This window comes from Oenanthe melanoleuca, chromosome 8 (assembly GCF_029582105.1).
Source record: "Oenanthe melanoleuca isolate GR-GAL-2019-014 chromosome 8, OMel1.0, whole genome shotgun sequence".
Lineage (NCBI taxonomy): Eukaryota > Metazoa > Chordata > Aves > Passeriformes > Muscicapidae > Oenanthe > Oenanthe melanoleuca.
In genome coordinates this window covers 632,237-650,467 of record NC_079342.1, presented here as the reverse complement: position 1 = coordinate 650,467, position 18,231 = coordinate 632,237, and the positions used below count along the sequence as shown (strand labels likewise).

The 18,231-nt window shown below is 59.7% G+C and overlaps 1 non-coding gene across 1 annotated transcript; it reads left to right on the top strand.

Annotated features, from left to right (window-relative positions):
• Positions 1-11,740: 11,740 nt before the first annotated feature.
• On the top strand, positions 11,741-11,822 carry TRNAL-AAG (transfer RNA leucine (anticodon AAG)). The gene has a single exon. It is a non-coding gene; the product is annotated as a tRNA-Leu (tRNA).
• Positions 11,823-18,231: the final 6,409 nt, after the last annotated feature.

Sequence of the window (18,231 nt, the reverse complement as noted above, 5' to 3'; positions counted from 1 at the left end):
CAGGGATCCCCAGAGCAGCTGCTGGCCCTGCACAGAACCCCAACAATCCCACCCTGTGTCCCACCAGCTGTGTCCTGGCTGTTGGAGCAGGGCAGGAAGGGGAAGGTCCCAAGTTTCCCTCCATCATTTGTAACTCTTTAAACACCCCTGAAAATTCATTTTCCTTCTGTTCCCAAACCCTGTTTTTCACACACATCCCCCCTGAGGGTTCTTTATCCAGGGCAGCAGCAGGGTTTAACCCTCAGGGTGTGTTTTTCCCAGTGTTTCCCTGTCTCCTGCATTTCCAAGCTGCCTGTTGGGCTCTCCCCAGGACATTGCTGACATTGTTGCTGCTGACTTTTAATGTGTGTTTCACAAGAGCAACCGGAGATGTGTGAGGAAGGGAGCAAAATTCCATTTCAGCTGGGAATATTTCCCAAGAGAGCATGTCACAAAGGCTCTGAGAATGAAGGGATTATATTTAGATGATGTTAATCATTTGTGATCATTTATCTCTCCTCCTCTCAGGCTGCCATGAGGACAGATGAACGTAAAAGGAATTCTCCAGCCTGGACCGCCAGGGAAGAGCAGGATCGGAGCCATCCCAGCCATGAGCTGTGTGCTCTGTTCCCAGGCTCCCTGGCAAACCATGGGCTGCTCCTAGGGAGGGATTCCATCCCAGCAGGCAGCTCTCCACTCAATTCTGCATCTTGGGTGAGGAAATGGCAAGTTTGTGTTCAGCATTTCTGTGTGCAGCCACTTGGGGTGGCACAACAAGCGCTTGTCTGGAGAGGGAGGTGCCCCAGGCTGGCACCTGGAGCTGCTCCTGCCCCTCCCCAGCTCTGTCCTCCTGGGCCTGGCCCTTCTGGGGTTGTTTTTGGGATGTGCTGTGCTGTCCTTGTGCTCAGGGTGTGTTCCCCTGCTGGCAGCTCTGTGCTGGGGGAGAGCTCCCCTTGTCCTTCCCCTTCCCTGAGGGGACAGCAGTACAAGGGACCTCAAATCCCACCCAGAGCCACCCCCATGGCAGGGCCACCTCCCCCTGTCCCTGCTGGACACTGGGCTGGGACACCCAACATTCCATGACTCCTCTGAGGTGCCCTGAAGCTCCTCTGAGCTCCCAAGGACCTTCCCTGCCCACAAAGCAGCAGGACAATTCCCTTTCCATCCAACCCCACAGCAGCCAGCAGTTCCCAGTGCCTGCAGCATCCCTCCCAGGGCGTGCACATAAAAATCCCTGGGCTGGGGACCAATGCTCACCATCATTTCTGCTCCCACTTCTCCATGGAGGGAGGCCCAGGCCCCACAAGCCCCATTTATCCCCCTCCCTCCCTCCCTCCCTCCCTGGCACTTTCAGACCTGCAGATGCAATTCCCAGCACTCCCATTCCCTCTGTCTGACTCCCAGTTGATGTTTTCTCTCTGAGGTTGTGCTCACACCACTCCAAACCCTCACAAGTCAGTTTGCAAATATCCCTGCCAGCCCTTAATGACCTGCTAAAAATACCAGGAGTGATTCATCTCCTGATCTATGGAAATGGGAATTATTTGCTCCTGGCAGCTCCTGGCTCTGGGCTGGGCTGGAGAGCACAAGAACCAGCAGATCCGGGAATACTGAAGGGATTTTTCTTCTGTTTCAGGGCAATAAAAACATTTTCCACAAGCCCAGGTGGGCTTTCTGTGGCCATGGGTGGTCCCTGGGGAGGTCTCAGGACTTCTCAAAGCTGCTGTCCCAGACTGGGACAGAGATTTTATTAATTTTATTAATGTAATTTTTAGGCAGAAGTATTTAAACAGCAATAATTTTAACCAGGGATATTCCAGTGTTTTTGAGAGCCCTACAAAGGCTCAATGTATTCTAATCTTTTAATAGGGGCAGCTTAAGTGCCCTAATAAGAAAATAAGGGCTGTTGTAATAATTTCTTTTTAATTGAAATAATCCCATTGGGTTTATTAAAGTGGTTTGAGGTTTAATTCCAAACCTCCCTGGCCCTACAGGATGTTTGCTGGGAAAGCTTCCCAGCCCCTGCCACACAATGAGGTGAAAAATTCCTCAAATCCTGCATTTTCCCAGCTCCCCTGGGGCACATCAGGGTCCCCAAATCCACAGGATCCCAAATGGAGCTGTAAAACTTCCACGGGGCTGGGATTTATTTGGGAATGATTTGGCAGCTTCTGGCTGGAAATAAATGGACTTTCAGAAACCTGCAGCAGTTCATGAGTTTTCCCTTTAATGAAAATCCGATTATTATCCTCAATAACCACTTCACATCTGGAATTCCATCACCTCTGCACGGGATCCCTGACAAATCCCAGGATTTGGGTCTAGGGACTCCAAGGGTTGGAGCGACATGGATTGAAAAACCCAAGGAATCCCAGAGATCTCCTTTTTATCAGTGGATTTTGATAAAAATCGGGGCTTGTCTGGAGTGGGAGGAGCTGGAGAAGGCGCTGGGTTTGCAGAGGGAGCTGGGGGGTCTCTCCAGGCAGGAGCTGCTGCGGTGAATGAGCGGCTGGAAGAGGAGCCAGGATCCCTTTGATCTGTTTACTGAAACGGCTTTTATGGCCCTGCTGAGGAAGGAGAGAGCGCCCGTGTTTAACCGGGGAAGAAAAATATTTATGGAACCGCACAACTTCCCTGGGGCTGGCGCCCAGCTCGGCAGGAGCTTCCTGCGGGTTTGGCACCTGCCCTGATCCCACAGCGCGGCCCGGGAGCTCTGAGGAGCACACAGCCACTGCCTGTCACTGTCATTGTCACTGTCACTGCCACTGCCACTGTAACTGTCACTGGAACTGTCACTGTCACTGCCACTGTCACTGTCACAGCCACTGTCACTGTCACTGTCACTGCCACTGCCACTGTCACTGTCACTGTCACTGCCTCTGTCACTGCCTGCCACTGTCACTGTCACTGTCACTGTCACTGTCACTGCCACTGCCACTGCCACTGCCACTGTCACTGTCACTGCCACTGTCACTGCCTCTGTCACTGCAACTGTCACTGTCACTGCAACTGTCACTGTCACTTCCACTGTCACTGTCACTGCCACTGCCACTGTCACTGTCACTGTCACTGTCACTGCCTCTGTCACTGCCTGCCACTGTCACTGTCACTGTCACTGCCACTGTCACTGTCACTGTCATGTCACTGCCACTGTCACTGACTGCCACTGTCACTGTCACTGTCTGTCACTGTCACTGCCACTGTCACTGCCACTGTCACTGTCACTGTCACTGTCACTGTCACTGCCACTGTCACCTCAGCCCCTCCTCCCGCGGGGTCACCGGGACACGGGGAAAGGCACAAACCCGAAATGCAGATCGGGGTTGGGGTCTGATTCCCAGCAGGATGGAGGGCCTGGGGTCTGATTCCCGGCAGGATTTGGGGTCTGATTCCCAGCAGGATTCAGGGGCTGTCATCGATTTAGGGTCTGATTCCCAGCAGGATGGAGGATTTGGGGTCTGATTCCCAGCAGGATTTAGGGGCTTTCATGGGATTTGAGGTTTCATTCCCAGCAGGATTTAGGGACTGTCATGGGATTTGGGGTTTCATTTCCAGCAGGATTTAGGGGCTGTCATGGGATTTGGGGTCTGATTCCCAGCAGGATTTAGGGGTTGTCATGGATTTGGGGTCTGATTCCCAGCAGGATTTTAGAGGTTTTCATGGGATTTGGGGTCTCATTCCCAGCAGGATTTAGGGGCTGTCCTCAGCTGCAGAGAAAAGAGGAGAAAGGTGAATGCGGAGGTATGGAAGGCTCTGGTGGAGCTGGTGGAGTTAATTAATTTAACTCATTTAATTAAGCCAGGCTGCCAATGGAAGGGAAGGGAAGGGAAGGGAAGGGAAGGGAAGGGAAGGGAAGGGAAGGGAAGGGAAGGGAAGGGAAGGGAAGGGAAGGGAAGGGAAGGGAAGGGAAGGGAAGGGAAGGGAAGGGAAGGGAAGGGAAGGGAAGGGAAGGGAAGGGAAGGGAAGGGAAGGGAAGGGAAGGGAAGGGAAGGGAAGGGGAGGAGGTGGCAGAGCAGAAACCCCGCGCTGGACGGGCGGGTTTGGGTGCACAGCCGGGGCTCCGTCCCGCCGGGAGCTCTGGGGGCCGCAGGAGGATCCGGAGATCGGAGCAGCAGAAGGGGCCGGGTGGGAAAGGGGCCGTGCCCGGTCACAGATCCCGCTCTGATCCCATTCCCGGGGATCCCCGAGCTGTGCCCGGTCACAGATCCCGGTTCTGATCCCATTCCCGGGGATCCCCGAGCCGTGCCCGGTCACAGATCCCGCTGGGATCCCATTCCCGGGGATCCCCGGGCCGTGCCCGGTCACAGATCCCGGTTCTGATCCCATTCCCGGGGATCCCCGAGCCGTGCCCGGTCACAGATCCCGGTTCTGATCCCATTCCCGGGGATCCCCGAGCCGTGCCCGGTCACAGATCCCGGTTCTGATCCCATTCCCGGGATCCCCGAGCCGTGCCCGGTCACAGATCCCGGTTCTGATCCCATTCCCGGGGATCCCCGAGCCGTGCCCGGTCACAGATCCCGCTGGGATCCCATTCCCGGGGATCCCCGAGCCGTGCCCGGTCACAGATCCCGCTCTGATCCCATTCCCGGGGATCCCCGAGCCGTGCCCGGTCACAGATCCCGCTGGGATCCCATTCCCGGGGATCCCCGGGCCGTGCCCGGTCACAGATCCCGCTCTGATCCCATTCCCGGGGATCCCCGAGCCGTGCCCGGTCACAGATCCCGCTGGGATCCCATTCCCGGGGATCCCCGAGCCGTGCCCGGTCACAGATCCCGGTTCTGATCCCATTCCCGGGGATCCCCGGGCCGTGCCCGGTCACAGATCCCGGTTCTGATCCCATTCCCGGGGATCCCCGAGCCGTGCCCGGTCACAGATCCCGCTCTGATCCCATTCCCGGGGATCCCCGGGCTGTGCCCGGTCACAGATCCCGGTTCTGATCCCATTCCCGGGGATCCCCGAGCCGTGCCCGGTCACAGATCCTGGTTCTGATCCCATTCCCGGGGATCCCCGAGCCGTGCCCGGTCACAGATCCCGGTTCTGATCCCATTCCCGGGGATCCCCGGGCTGTGCCTGGTCACAGATCCCGGTTCTGATCCCATTCCCGGGGATCCCCGAGCCGTGCCCGGTCACAGATCCCGGTTCTGATCCCATTCCCGGGGATCCCCGGGCCGTGCCCGGTCACAGATCCCGGTTCTGATCCCATTCCCGGGGATCCCCGAGCCATGCCCGGTCACAGATCCCGGTTCTGATCCCATTCCCGGGGATCCCCGGGCCGTGCCCGGTCACAGATCCCGGTTCTGATCCCATTCCCGGGGATCCCCGAGCCGTGCCCGGTCACAGATCCCGCTCTGATCCCATTCCCGGGGATCCCCGAGCCGTGCCCGGTCACAGATCCCGCTCTGATCCCATTCCCGGGGATCCCCGAGCCGTGCCCGGTCACAGATCCCGCTCTGATCCCATTCCCGGGGATCCCCGAGCTGTGCCCGGTCACAGATCCCGCTCTGATCCCATTCCCGGGGATCCCCGAGCCGTGCCCGGTCACAGATCCCGGTTCTGATCCCATTCCCAGGGATCCCCGAGCCGTGCCCGGTCACAGATCCCGGTTCTGATCCCATTCCCGGGGATCCCCGGGCCGTGCCCGGTCACAGATCCCGGTTCTGATCCCATTCCCGGGGATCCCCGAGCCGTGCCCGGTCACAGATCCCGCTCTGATCCCATTCCCGGGGATCCCCGGGCTGTGCCCGGTCACAGATCCCGCTCTGATCCCATTCCCGGGGATCCCCGAGCTGTGCCCGGTCACAGATCCCGCTCTGATCCCATTCCCGGGGATCCCCGAGCTGTGCCCGGTCACAGATCCCGCTCTGATCCCATTCCCGGGGATCCCCGAGCTGTGCCCGGTCACAGATCCCGCTCTGATCCCATTCCCGGGGATCCCCGGGCTGTGCCCGGTCACAGATCCCGGTTCTGATCCCATTCCCGGGGATCCCCGAGCCGTGCCCGGTCACAGATCCCGCTGGGATCCCATTCCCGGGGATCCCCGAGCCGTGCCCGGTCACAGATCCCGCTCTGATCCCATTCCCGGGGATCCCCGAGCTGTGCCCGGTCACTGATCCCGCTGGGATCCCATTCCCGGGGATCCCCGAGCCGTGCCCGGTCACAGATCCTGGTTCTGATCCCATTCCCGGGGATCCCCGAGCCGTGCCCGGTCACAGATCCCGGTTCTGATCCCATTCCCGGGGATCCCCGAGCCGTGCCCGGTCACAGATCCCGCTCTGATCCCATTCCCGGGGATCCCCGAGCCGTGCCCGGTCACAGATCCCGGTTCTGATCCCATTCCCGGGGATCCCCGGGCCGTGCCCGGTCACAGATCCCGGTTCTGATCCCATTCCCGGGGATCCCCGAGCCGTGCCCGGTCACAGATCCCGGTTCTGATCCCATTCCCGGGGATCCCCGAGCCGTGCCCGGTCACAGATCCCGCTCTGATCCCATTCCCGGGGATCCCCGAGCCGTGCCCGGTCACAGATCCCGCTGGGATCCCATTCCCGGGGATCCCCGGGCCGTGCCCGGTCACAGATCCCGGTTCTGATCCCATTCCCGGGGATCCCCGAGCCGTGCCCGGTCACAGATCCCGGTTCTGATCCCATTCCCGGGGATCCCCGAGCTGTGCCCGGTCACAGATCCCGCTCTGATCCCATTCCCGGGGATCCCCGGGCCGTGCCCGGTCACAGATCCCGGTTCTGATCCCATTCCCGGGGATCCCCGAGCCGTGCCCGGTCACAGATCCCGCTGGGATCCCATTCCCGGGGATCCCCGAGCCGTGCCCGGTCACAGATCCCGGTTCTGATCCCATTCCCGGGGATCCCCGGGCCGTGCCCGGTCACAGATCCCGGTTCTGATCCCATTCCCGGGGATCCCCGAGCCGTGCCCGGTCACAGATCCCGCTCTGATCCCATTCCCGGGGATCCCCGGGCTGTGCCCGGTCACAGATCCCGGTTCTGATCCCATTCCCAGGGATCCCCGAGCCGTGCCCGGTCACAGATCCCGCTGGGATCCCATTCCCGGGGATCCCCGAGCCGTGCCCGGTCACAGATCCCGCTCTGATCCCATTCCCGGGGATCCCCGGGCCGTGCCCGGTCACAGATCCCGGTTCTGATCCCATTCCCGGGGATCCCCGAGCCGTGCCCGGTCACAGATCCCGGTTCTGATCCCATTCCCGGGAATCCCCGGGCCGTGCCCGGTCACAGATCCCGGTTCTGATCCCATTCCCGGGGATCCCCGGGCTGTGCCCGGTCACAGATCCCGGTTCTGATCCCATTCCCGGGGATCCCCGAGCCGTGCCCGGTCACAGATCCCGCTCTGATCCCATTCCCGGGGATCCCCGAGCCGTGCCCGGTCACAGATCCCGGTTCTGATCCCATTCCCGGGGATCCCTGAGCTGTGCCCGGTCACAGATCCCGCTCTGATCCCATTCCCGGGGATCCCCGAGCCGTGCCCGGTCACAGATCCCGCTCTGATCCCATTCCCGGGGATCCCCGAGCTGTGCCCGGTCACAGATCCCGCTCTGATCCCATTCCCGGGGATCCCCGAGCCGTGCCCGGTCACAGATCCCGGTTCTGATCCCATTCCCGGGGATCCCCGGGCTGTGCCCGGTCACAGATCCCGGTTCTGATCCCATTCCCGGGGATCCCCGAGCCGTGCCCGGTCACAGATCCCGCTCTGATCCCATTCCCGGGGATCCCCGAGCCGTGCCCGGTCACAGATCCCGGTTCTGATCCCATTCCCGGGGATCCCTGAGCTGTGCCCGGTCACAGATCCCGCTCTGATCCCATTCCCGGGGATCCCCGAGCCGTGCCCGGTCACAGATCCCGCTCTGATCCCATTCCCGGGGATCCCCGAGCTGTGCCCGGTCACAGATCCCGCTCTGATCCCATTCCCGGGGATCCCCGGGCTGTGCCCGGTCACAGATCCCGGTTCTGATCCCATTCCCGGGGATCCCCGGGCCGTGCCCGGTCACAGATCCCGCTCTGATCCCATTCCCAGGGATCCCCGAGCCGTGCCCGGTCACAGATCCCGGTTCTGATCCCATTCCCGGGGATCCCCGGGCCGTGCCCGGTCACAGATCCCGGTTCTGATCCCATTCCCGGGGATCCCCGAGCCGTGCCCGGTCACAGATCCCGCTCTGATCCCATTCCCGGGGATCCCCGGGCTGTGCCCGGTCACAGATCCCGCTCTGATCCCATTCCCGGGGATCCCCGAGCCGTGCCCGGTCACAGATCCCGCTCTGATCCCATTCCCGGGGATCCCCGAGCTGTGCCCGGTCACAGATCCCGCTCTGATCCCATTCCCGGGGATCCCCGAGCCGTGCCCGGTCACAGATCCCGCTCTGATCCCATTCCCGGGGATCCCCGAGCTGTGCCCGGTCACAGATCCCGCTCTGATCCCATTCCCGGGGATCCCCGGGCTGTGCCCGGTCACAGATCCCGGTTCTGATCCCATTCCCGGGGATCCCCGAGCCGTGCCCGGTCACAGATCCCGCTGGGATCCCATTCCCGGGGATCCCCGAGCCGTGCCCGGTCACAGATCCCGGTTCTGATCCCATTCCCGGGGATCCCCGAGCCGTGCCCGGTCACAGATCCCGCTCTGATCCCATTCCCGGGGATCCCCGGGCTGTGCCCGGTCACAGATCCCGCTCTGATCCCATTCCCGGGGATCCCCGAGCCGTGCCCGGTCACAGATCCCGGTTCTGATCCCATTCCCGGGGATCCCCGAGCCGTGCCCGGTCACAGATCCCGGTTCTGATCCCATTCCCGGGGATCCCCGAGCCGTGCCCGGTCACAGATCCCGCTCTGATCCCATTCCCGGGGATCCCCGAGCCGTGCCCGGTCACAGATCCCGCTGGGATCCCATTCCCGGGGATCCCCGGGCCGTGCCCGGTCACAGATCCCGGTTCTGATCCCATTCCCGGGGATCCCCGAGCCGTGCCCGGTCACAGATCCCGGTTCTGATCCCATTCCCGGGGATCCCCGAGCTGTGCCCGGTCACAGATCCCGCTCTGATCCCATTCCCGGGGATCCCCGGGCCGTGCCCGGTCACAGATCCCGGTTCTGATCCCATTCCCGGGGATCCCCGAGCCGTGCCCGGTCACAGATCCCGCTGGGATCCCATTCCCGGGGATCCCCGGGCCGTGCCCGGTCACAGATCCCGGTTCTGATCCCATTCCCGGGGATCCCCGAGCCGTGCCCGGTCACAGATCCCGCTCTGATCCCATTCCCGGGGATCCCCGGGCTGTGCCCGGTCACAGATCCCGGTTCTGATCCCATTCCCGGGGATCCCCGAGCCGTGCCCGGTCACAGATCCCGCTCTGATCCCATTCCCGGGGATCCCCGAGCCGTGCCCGGTCACAGATCCCGCTGGGATCCCATTCCCGGGGATCCCCGAGCCGTGCCCGGTCACAGATCCCGCTCTGATCCCATTCCCGGGGATCCCCGGGCCGTGCCCGGTCACAGATCCCGGTTCTGATCCCATTCCCGGGGATCCCCGAGCCGTGCCCGGTCACAGATCCCGGTTCTGATCCCATTCCTGGGGATCCCCGGGCCGTGCCCGGTCACAGATCCCGGTTCTGATCCCATTCCCGGGGATCCCCGGGCTGTGCCCGGTCACAGATCCCGGTTCTGATCCCATTCCCGGGGATCCCCGAGCCGTGCCCGGTCACAGATCCCGCTGGGATCCCATTCCCGGGGATCCCCGAGCCGTGCCCGGTCACAGATCCCGGTTCTGATCCCATTCCCGGGGATCCCTGAGCTGTGCCCGGTCACAGATCCCGCTCTGATCCCATTCCCGGGGATCCCCGAGCCGTGCCCGGTCACAGATCCCGCTCTGATCCCATTCCCGGGGATCCCCGAGCCGTGCCCGGTCACAGATCCCGCTCTGATCCCATTCCCGGGGATCCCCGAGCCGTGCCCGGTCACAGATCCCGGTTCTGATCCCATTCCCGGGGATCCCCGGGCTGTGCCCGGTCACAGATCCCGGTTCTGATCCCATTCCCGGGGATCCCCGAGCCGTGCCCGGTCACAGATCCCGCTCTGATCCCATTCCCGGGGATCCCCGAGCCGTGCCCGGTCACAGATCCCGCTCTGATCCCATTCCCGGGGATCCCCGAGCCGTGCCCGGTCACAGATCCCGGTTCTGATCCCATTCCCGGGGATCCCTGAGCTGTGCCCGGTCACAGATCCCGGTTCTGATCCCATTCCCGGGGATCCCCGGGCCGTGCCCGGTCACAGATCCCGGTTCTGATCCCATTCCCGGGGATCCCCGAGCCGTGCCCGGTCACAGATCCCGGTTCTGATCCCATTCCCGGGGATCCCCGGGCCGTGCCCGGTCACAGATCCCGGTTCTGATCCCATTCCCGGGGATCCCCGAGCCGTGCCCGGTCACAGATCCCGCTCTGATCCCATTCCCGGGGATCCCCGGGCTGTGCCCGGTCACAGATCCCGCTCTGATCCCATTCCCGGGGATCCCCGAGCCGTGCCCGGTCACAGATCCCGCTCTGATCCCATTCCCGGGGATCCCCGAGCTGTGCCCGGTCACAGATCCCGCTCTGATCCCATTCCCGGGGATCCCCGAGCCGTGCCCGGTCACAGATCCCGCTCTGATCCCATTCCCGGGGATCCCCGAGCCGTGCCCGGTCACAGATCCCGCTCTGATCCCATTCCCGGGGATCCCCGGGCTGTGCCCGGTCACAGATCCCGGTTCTGATCCCATTCCCGGGGATCCCCGAGCCGTGCCCGGTCACAGATCCCGCTGGGATCCCATTCCCGGGGATCCCCGAGCCGTGCCCGGTCACAGATCCCGGTTCTGATCCCATTCCCGGGGATCCCCGAGCCGTGCCCGGTCACAGATCCCGGTTCTGATCCCATTCCCGGGGATCCCCGAGCCGTGCCCGGTCACAGATCCCGCTCTGATCCCATTCCCGGGGATCCCCGAGCTGTGCCCGGTCACAGATCCCGCTCTGATCCCATTCCCGGGGATCCCCGGGCCGTGCCCGGTCACAGATCCCGCTCTGATCCCATTCCCGGGGATCCCCGAGCCGTGCCCGGTCACAGATCCCGCTCTGATCCCATTCCCGGGGATCCCCGGGCTGTGCCCGGTCACAGATCCCGGTTCTGATCCCATTCCCGGGGATCCCCGAGCCGTGCCCGGTCACAGATCCCGGTTCTGATCCCATTCCCGGGGATCCCCGAGCCGTGCCCGGTCACAGATCCCGCTCTGATCCCATTCCCGGGGATCCCCGAGCCGTGCCCGGTCACAGATCCCGGTTCTGATCCCATTCCCGGGGATCCCCGAGCCGTGCCCGGTCACAGATCCCGGTTCTGATCCCATTCCCGGGGATCCCCGAGCCGTGCCCGGTCACAGATCCCGGTTCTGATCCCATTCCCGGGGATCCCCGAGCCGTGCCCGGTCACAGATCCCGCTCTGATCCCATTCCCAGGGATCCCCGAGCCGTGCCCGGTCACAGATCCCGCTCTGATCCCATTCCCGGGGATCCCCGAGCCGTGCCCGGTCACAGATCCCGGTTCTGATCCCATTCCCAGGGATCCCCGAGCCGTGCCCGGTCACAGATCCCGGTTCTGATCCCATTCCCGGGGATCCCCGGGCCGTGCCCGGTCACAGATCCCGGTTCTGATCCCATTCCCGGGGATCCCCGAGCCGTGCCCGGTCACAGATCCCGCTCTGATCCCATTCCCAGGGTTTCCCACTCCAGGGTAGTGTGGCCGAGCGGTCTAAGGCGCTGGATTAAGGCTCCAGTCCCTTCGGGGGCGTGGGTTCGAATCCCACCGCTGCCAGCTCTGTTTTAGCTCCGCAGGGAGCTGGAAAAGCTCCACAAGATCCTGGGGGGATCTCAGGATTGGGGCAGGGATCCATTCGGGATGGACAGATGGGATTTGGGCAGGAATTGTTCCCTGGGAGGGTGGGCAGGGCTGTGGCTGCCCCTGGATCCGGGCAGTGCCCAAGGCCGGGCTGGGACACCCTGGGACAGGGGAGGTGTCCCTGCCATGGCAGGGGTGGCCCTGGGTGGGTTTGAGGTCACTCCCAATCCAACCCAGACCGTTTTATGAAAAGCCACAAACCCTGATTATTGCCCCGCCGGTGGCTGCTCTGGGGGTGAGGCACAGCAATAATTAATTACCTAAAAATGGCTTTGCAGAGATGGGGCAGGGCTGGAGCTGTTCTGTTACAGCAGAGCCGTTCTGGGCACCAGCCAGGATGCGGTGGGAGGGCAGGGAGGTGAACAAAAACAGCCTGGCCCAAAACCAGGAGGTCACGGCAAGGAAAGATTCATTTTGTGGTTTGGGAGGAGGAGGAGGAGGAGGAGGATGAACACGTCTCACACTGAGCCCTGGGCAGTTTTCATTGCATCATCTCCACGGGCTCTGCACAGGAAAGGAGATTATTTGTAAATTATGGAATGGTTTGGATAGGAAAGGACCTTAGAGATAATTTTGTTCTTCCCAACCCATTCTATGGTTTTGTGCCGTTCTGTGGGTCCCGGTTATTTGCTGCTGCATCCAAAACAAAAAGGGAGTTTTGCTCGGAATAACAGGGATCTTGTTTCTCTTGCTGCTATTGCAACAACCAGAATCTGGGCTGGTTCTGCTCCAAAACCTGCCCTGACCTCGGCAGCTGCTCCTTGTCTCGTCCCGGGAGTGATTCCTCCTGCTGGGCTGGGCTGGGCTCGGGGAGCTCGCTGGGATTCATCCCCTGGGAGGGGAGAGGAGAGGGAGAGGGAGAGGGAGAGGGAGAGGGAGAGGGAGAGGGAGAGGGAGAGGGAGAGGGAGAGGAGAGGAGATGGCATCAACCAGGAATGAAACTCATTTTACAGCCCCAGCCTCGTGCTCTGGCACAGCAGCCTGCAGGAATGCTGGATTTAGGAATGTTGGATTTTGGAATCATGGATTTAGGAATCCTGGATTTAGGAATGGTGGATTTAGGAATGCTGGATTTAGGAATCCTGGATTTAGGAATGCTGGATTTAGGAATGGTGGATTTTGGAATCCTGGATTTAGGAATGCTGGATTTAGGAATCCTGGATTTAGGAATCTTGGATTTTCTGGGTTGAATTCTCGCTGAGCACAGAGCTCGGGTCCCTGCAGCTTCGAGACCACTGAGCAAAACTGAATTCCTGACTTTTGGCGTGTTAATGAGCCATACCCCGTTAATGAACGATCCCCCCGTTAATGAACGATCCCCCATTAATGAACCATCCCCCGTTAATGAACCATCCCCCCGTTAATGAACCATCCCCCCGTTAATGAACCATCCCCCCGTTAATGAACGATCCCCCCGTTAATGAACCATCCCCCCATTAATGAACGATCCCGCCATTAATGAACGATCCCCCATTAATGAACGATCCCCCATTAATGAACCATCCCCCGTTAATGAACGATCCCCCATTAATGAACGATCCCCCGTTAATGAACGATCCCCCGTTAATGAACCATCCCCCCGTTAATGAACCATCCCCCCATTAATGAACGATCCCGCCATTAATGAACGATCCCCTCATTAATGAACGAACCCCCATTAATGAACGATCCCCCATTAATGAACGATCCCCCATTAATGAACCATCCCCCGTTAATGAACGATCCCCCGTTAATGAACCATCCTCCCCGCACCGGTGTCCCCTCCCGCCGGGGGATGGGGTTCTGGCACTGCCCCATGAGCTTCATCCTCCTAATTCCCTCCCTGGCTGACCCCAGGCTGCTTCCCAAGAGCTTTCCCAGAATTTTCCAGCCGGTCCCCGCTGGATCCAGCCCTTCCTGCCCCATCCCGTCCCGAACTGGGAGCAAACTCTGCTCCTTCTTTCCAGAAGAAAAGCAAGAAGCTCATTTTCAGCACAAGTCACAGAAATATATTAAATATCGACACTAATGAGATCAGCCTGGCTCAGGGCAATATTAATATTAATTGGATTAAATCGAGTTTAAGAGGAAACCATGTTTAACTTAATGCCTGTAATAAATGAGGAGGAAGGGAGGGAAGTTTTCCTCTCTATTAAAAACAGCCAGAGCAGGACATAAATAAGATCTGAGAGATGCCAGTGCAGGGGGTGACTGCAGGGACGTGCACGGGGACCTTTGAGGGGTCCCTTCCACCAAACCACCCCTGGCTCTGTGTCACCTGGAGGAAAGTGTCACCCTGTCCCAGCCGTGCCCAGTGCCACAGCCCTGCACTGAGACCCGGCAGGAATTGTGTTTGTTTGGTTACCAGCGGATTTTATCAACTCTTAAACATTACTTGAATGGAAAACTTTTTAAATTTCAGTGGGATTCTCAGGCCAGGTCGAGTCTGTGGTCTGAAGAGAGACATTTAATCCCCCAAATGAATGTGTACATAACTAACAAGGCCATAATTATGTCCTGTTTAATGCCATTATTATCTCATAATCGTGCAGACAGGATGTTCCTGCTCCCCTGGGCACATTTGTGACAGGAGAATGATTTAACTTGGCTTTTCTGCATCTTCTCTCTGTCAAAAACCTCCAGGGTGATTCATACAAATGTAATTGGGGCACCCCGGGTTGTGGAAGGTGGCCCCAAACCTGGGTCCCAAACCTGCCCCATGTGTCCCAAACCTGCCCCATGTGTCCAAACCTGTCCCACGTGTCCCCAAACCTGTCCCATGTGTCCCCAAACCTGTCCCATGTGTCCCAAACCTGTCCCATGTGTCCAAACCTGTCCTATGTGTCCCCAAACCTGCCCCATGTGTCCCCAAACCTGTCCCATGTGTCACAAACCTGCCCCATGTGTCCAAACCTGTCCCATGTGTCCAAACCTGTCCCATGTGTCACAAACCTGCCCCATGTGTCCCCAAACCTGTCCCATGTGTCCCCAAACCTGTCCCATGTGTCCCAAACCTGTCCCATGTGTCTCCAAACCTGCCCCATGTGTCCCCAAACCTGTCCCACATGTCCCAAATCTGTCCCATTTGTCCCCAAACCTGTCCTGTGTGTCCCCAAACCTGCCCCATTTGTCCCCAAACCTGTCCCATTGTGTCCCTGCTCTCCTGAGGGTCCCCAGAGGGACTCAGGGGCTTTAGGGTCTTGGTGCTGCTCTGCAGCTGGAACCCCTGGAGTGTGGGACCAGGGACCAGGGATCAGGGATCAGAGATCAGGGACCAGGGATCAGAGATCAGAGATCTGGGATCAGGGATCAGGGATCAGGGATCAGAGATCAGGGATCAGAGACCAGGGATCAGAGATCAGGGATCAGGGATCAGAGATCTGGGATCAGGGATCAGGGATCAGAGATCTGGGATCAGGGATCAGAGATCAGGGATCAGAGATCAGAGATCAGAGATCAGGGATCAGAGATCAGGGACCAGGGATCAGGGATCAGAGATCTGGGATCAGAGATCAGGGATCAGGGATCAGGGATCAGAGATCAGGGATCAGGGATCAGAGATCTGGGACCAGGGACCAGGGATCAGGGATCAGGGATCAGGGATCAGAGATCAGAGGTCAGGGATCAGGGATCAGGGATCAGGGATCAGGGATCTGGGATCAGGGACCAGGGATCAAGGATCAGGGATCAGAGATCAGGGATCAGAGATCAGGGACCAGGGATCAAGGATCAGAGATCAGAGATCAGGGATCAGAGATCAGAGATCAGGGATCAGAAATCAGAGATCTGGGATCAAGGATCAGAGATCAGAGATCAGAGATCAGGGATCAGAGATCAGAGATCAGGGACCAGGGACCAGGGATCAGAGATCAGGGATCAGGGATCAGAGATCAGAGATCAGGGATCTGGGATCAGGAATCAGAGATCAGGGATCAGAGATCAGGGATCAGGGATCAGGGATCAGAGATCAGGGACCAGGGACCAGGGATCAGAGATCAGGGATCAGGGATCAGGGATCAGGGATCAGGGATCAGGGATCTGGGATCAGGGATCAGGGACAGGGATCAAGTCTCAGCTCTCCTGCCCCCAGCCCTGGCCATCCCAGATGTCCCCAGGGTGTCACTGTCCCTCAGCCCTGGGCAGGAATCCCTGGGCTGCAAAGCCCAGATGAGCTGGGACCGTGGATCTGCTTTCCCCAGGGCACAGAGGAGCTCTGGGCATGGCATTCCCAATACCCCAAATCCCTGGAATCCCTGTGCTGGAACTCCTTTCACCACAAGCTGTTTGTGAAGGACCCTAAAGGCGAGGAGAGGGATGAGAGGGGTGGAATGGGGGACAGACATTCCTGCCGTGCCCCGGATGATTCCCGTGCTGCTCAGAGGGGCGGATTCCCGCAGGCATTCCTGTCTCCCTGGGTATTTAACGGGTATTTACGGGCTGCCCACGTCCTCAAGGGACAGCGTGTGCCCCAAAACTGGGGGGGAGGGCTCAGGAATTCCCGGGGCTGATGGAGCAAAGCCATTAATTAAACCCCCCTTGGATAGGCCTGGCTCAGCGGGAGGGACTAGAGGAGGCTGTGAGGATTCCTCACTGATGGAGGAATGTCCTGACGGGAGGGACCCACAGGGATCGCTGCTGCAGCTCCTGACACCCCAAATCCCCCCGTGCCTGGGAGTGTTCCAGGCTGTGTTTTCCCTGGTTTTCATCCCCCACTGCTCCTCCCCTCCGCAGGAAAGAATTTCCTCTCCCCTGAATTCCTGCTGTTCCACCGCTCCAAGGAGCTGTTATTCATCAAATTCCCTGCTTAAAGAGCTGCTTCACCTCTCTAATTTATATCATTTCCATTCCCCTGAAAAACACTCCTTAAATCCCATCCCAGTCCCTCCCCTGCCCAGGGTGTCCCAGCCCCATGTCCAGCCTGGATTTGGGCACTGCAGGGATCAGGGGCAGCCACAGCTGCTCTGGCAATTCCAGCCCAGCCAGGAATTCCCAATTCCAATATCCCATCCATCCCTGCCCTCTGGGAATCCATTCCTGTGTCCTGTCCCCCCATCCCTTGTCCCCTCTCCAGCTCTCCTGGATCCCTCCAGGCCCTGCCAGGGGCTCTGAGCTCTCACTGGACCCTTCTCCTCTCCAGTGTCACCCCAGCTCTCCCAGCCTGGCTCCAGACCCTCCTCTGGACTGATTTTGCTTTGTAAAAAAAAAAAGAAAAGTCCATAAAGCGCTTGCATTAATGTACTTTCCACTCCAGGGTGTTTATTTATTTTATCAATATTGAGCAAATATTGGGTTTGTTTAACACAGGGAAAGAGCCTGGGTGGGCGTGGCCCAGGAGCCTCATTAAGGGATCCTCATCAGGTGATCCTAATTAAGGGATCCTCATCAGGTGATTCTCATTAAGAGCTCCTCAGGTGATTCTCATTGGGGAGATCCTCATTAAGGATGGTTCTCACAAAGGTGATACTCATCACAGGTGAGCCTCGTTTGTGTTAATGAGGAGCAGATCCCGTTAATGAGGAGCAGATCCCGTTAATGAGGAGCAGATCCCGTTAATGAGGAGCAGATCCTGTTTGTGTTAATGAGGAGCAGATCCCGTTGCTGTTAATGAGGAGCAGATCCCGTTGATGAGGAGCAGATCCTGTTTGTGTTAATGAGGAGCAGATCCCGTTGCTGTTAATGAGGAGCAGACCCCGTTAATGAGGATCAGATCCTGTTTGTGTTAATGAGGAGCAGATCCCGTTAATCAGGAGCAGATCCTGTTTGTGTTAATGAGGATCAGATCCTGTTTGTGTTAATGAGGAGCAGATCCCGTTAATGAGGAGCAGATCCCGTTAATCAGGAGCAGATCCGTTAATGAGGATCAGATCCTGTTTATGTTAATGAGGAGCAGATCCCGTTGATGAGGAGCAGATCCCATTGATGAGGAGCAGTCCACCAGGGGTTTGGGTGGGCTCTGAGCCCCCAGGGCGGGGCTGGGGGCTCTGGGGTGATGTCCGGAGGGTCTCGGGGCTCAGGACCCCCCGGTGCCCTCTGTCCCTGCCCCCCCCGGTGCCAGGAGCCTCCTGGATCCCTCCTGGGTCCCTCCTGGGTCCCCCCTGGATTCCCCCTGGATCCCCCCTGGGTCCCCCCTGGGTCCCTCCTGGATCCCCCCTGGATCCCTCCTGGATCCCTCCTGGATTCCCCCTGGATCCCTCCTGGATCCCTCCTGGATTCCCCCTGGATCCCCCCTGGATCCCTCCTGGATCCCTCCTGGGTCCCCTCCATCCCAAATCCCGACCCTGGCCTTTGTCTTCTCCTCCGGGTTAAACTGCTCTTCAGAACAACCCCCGCAGCCCGGCTCGTTAAG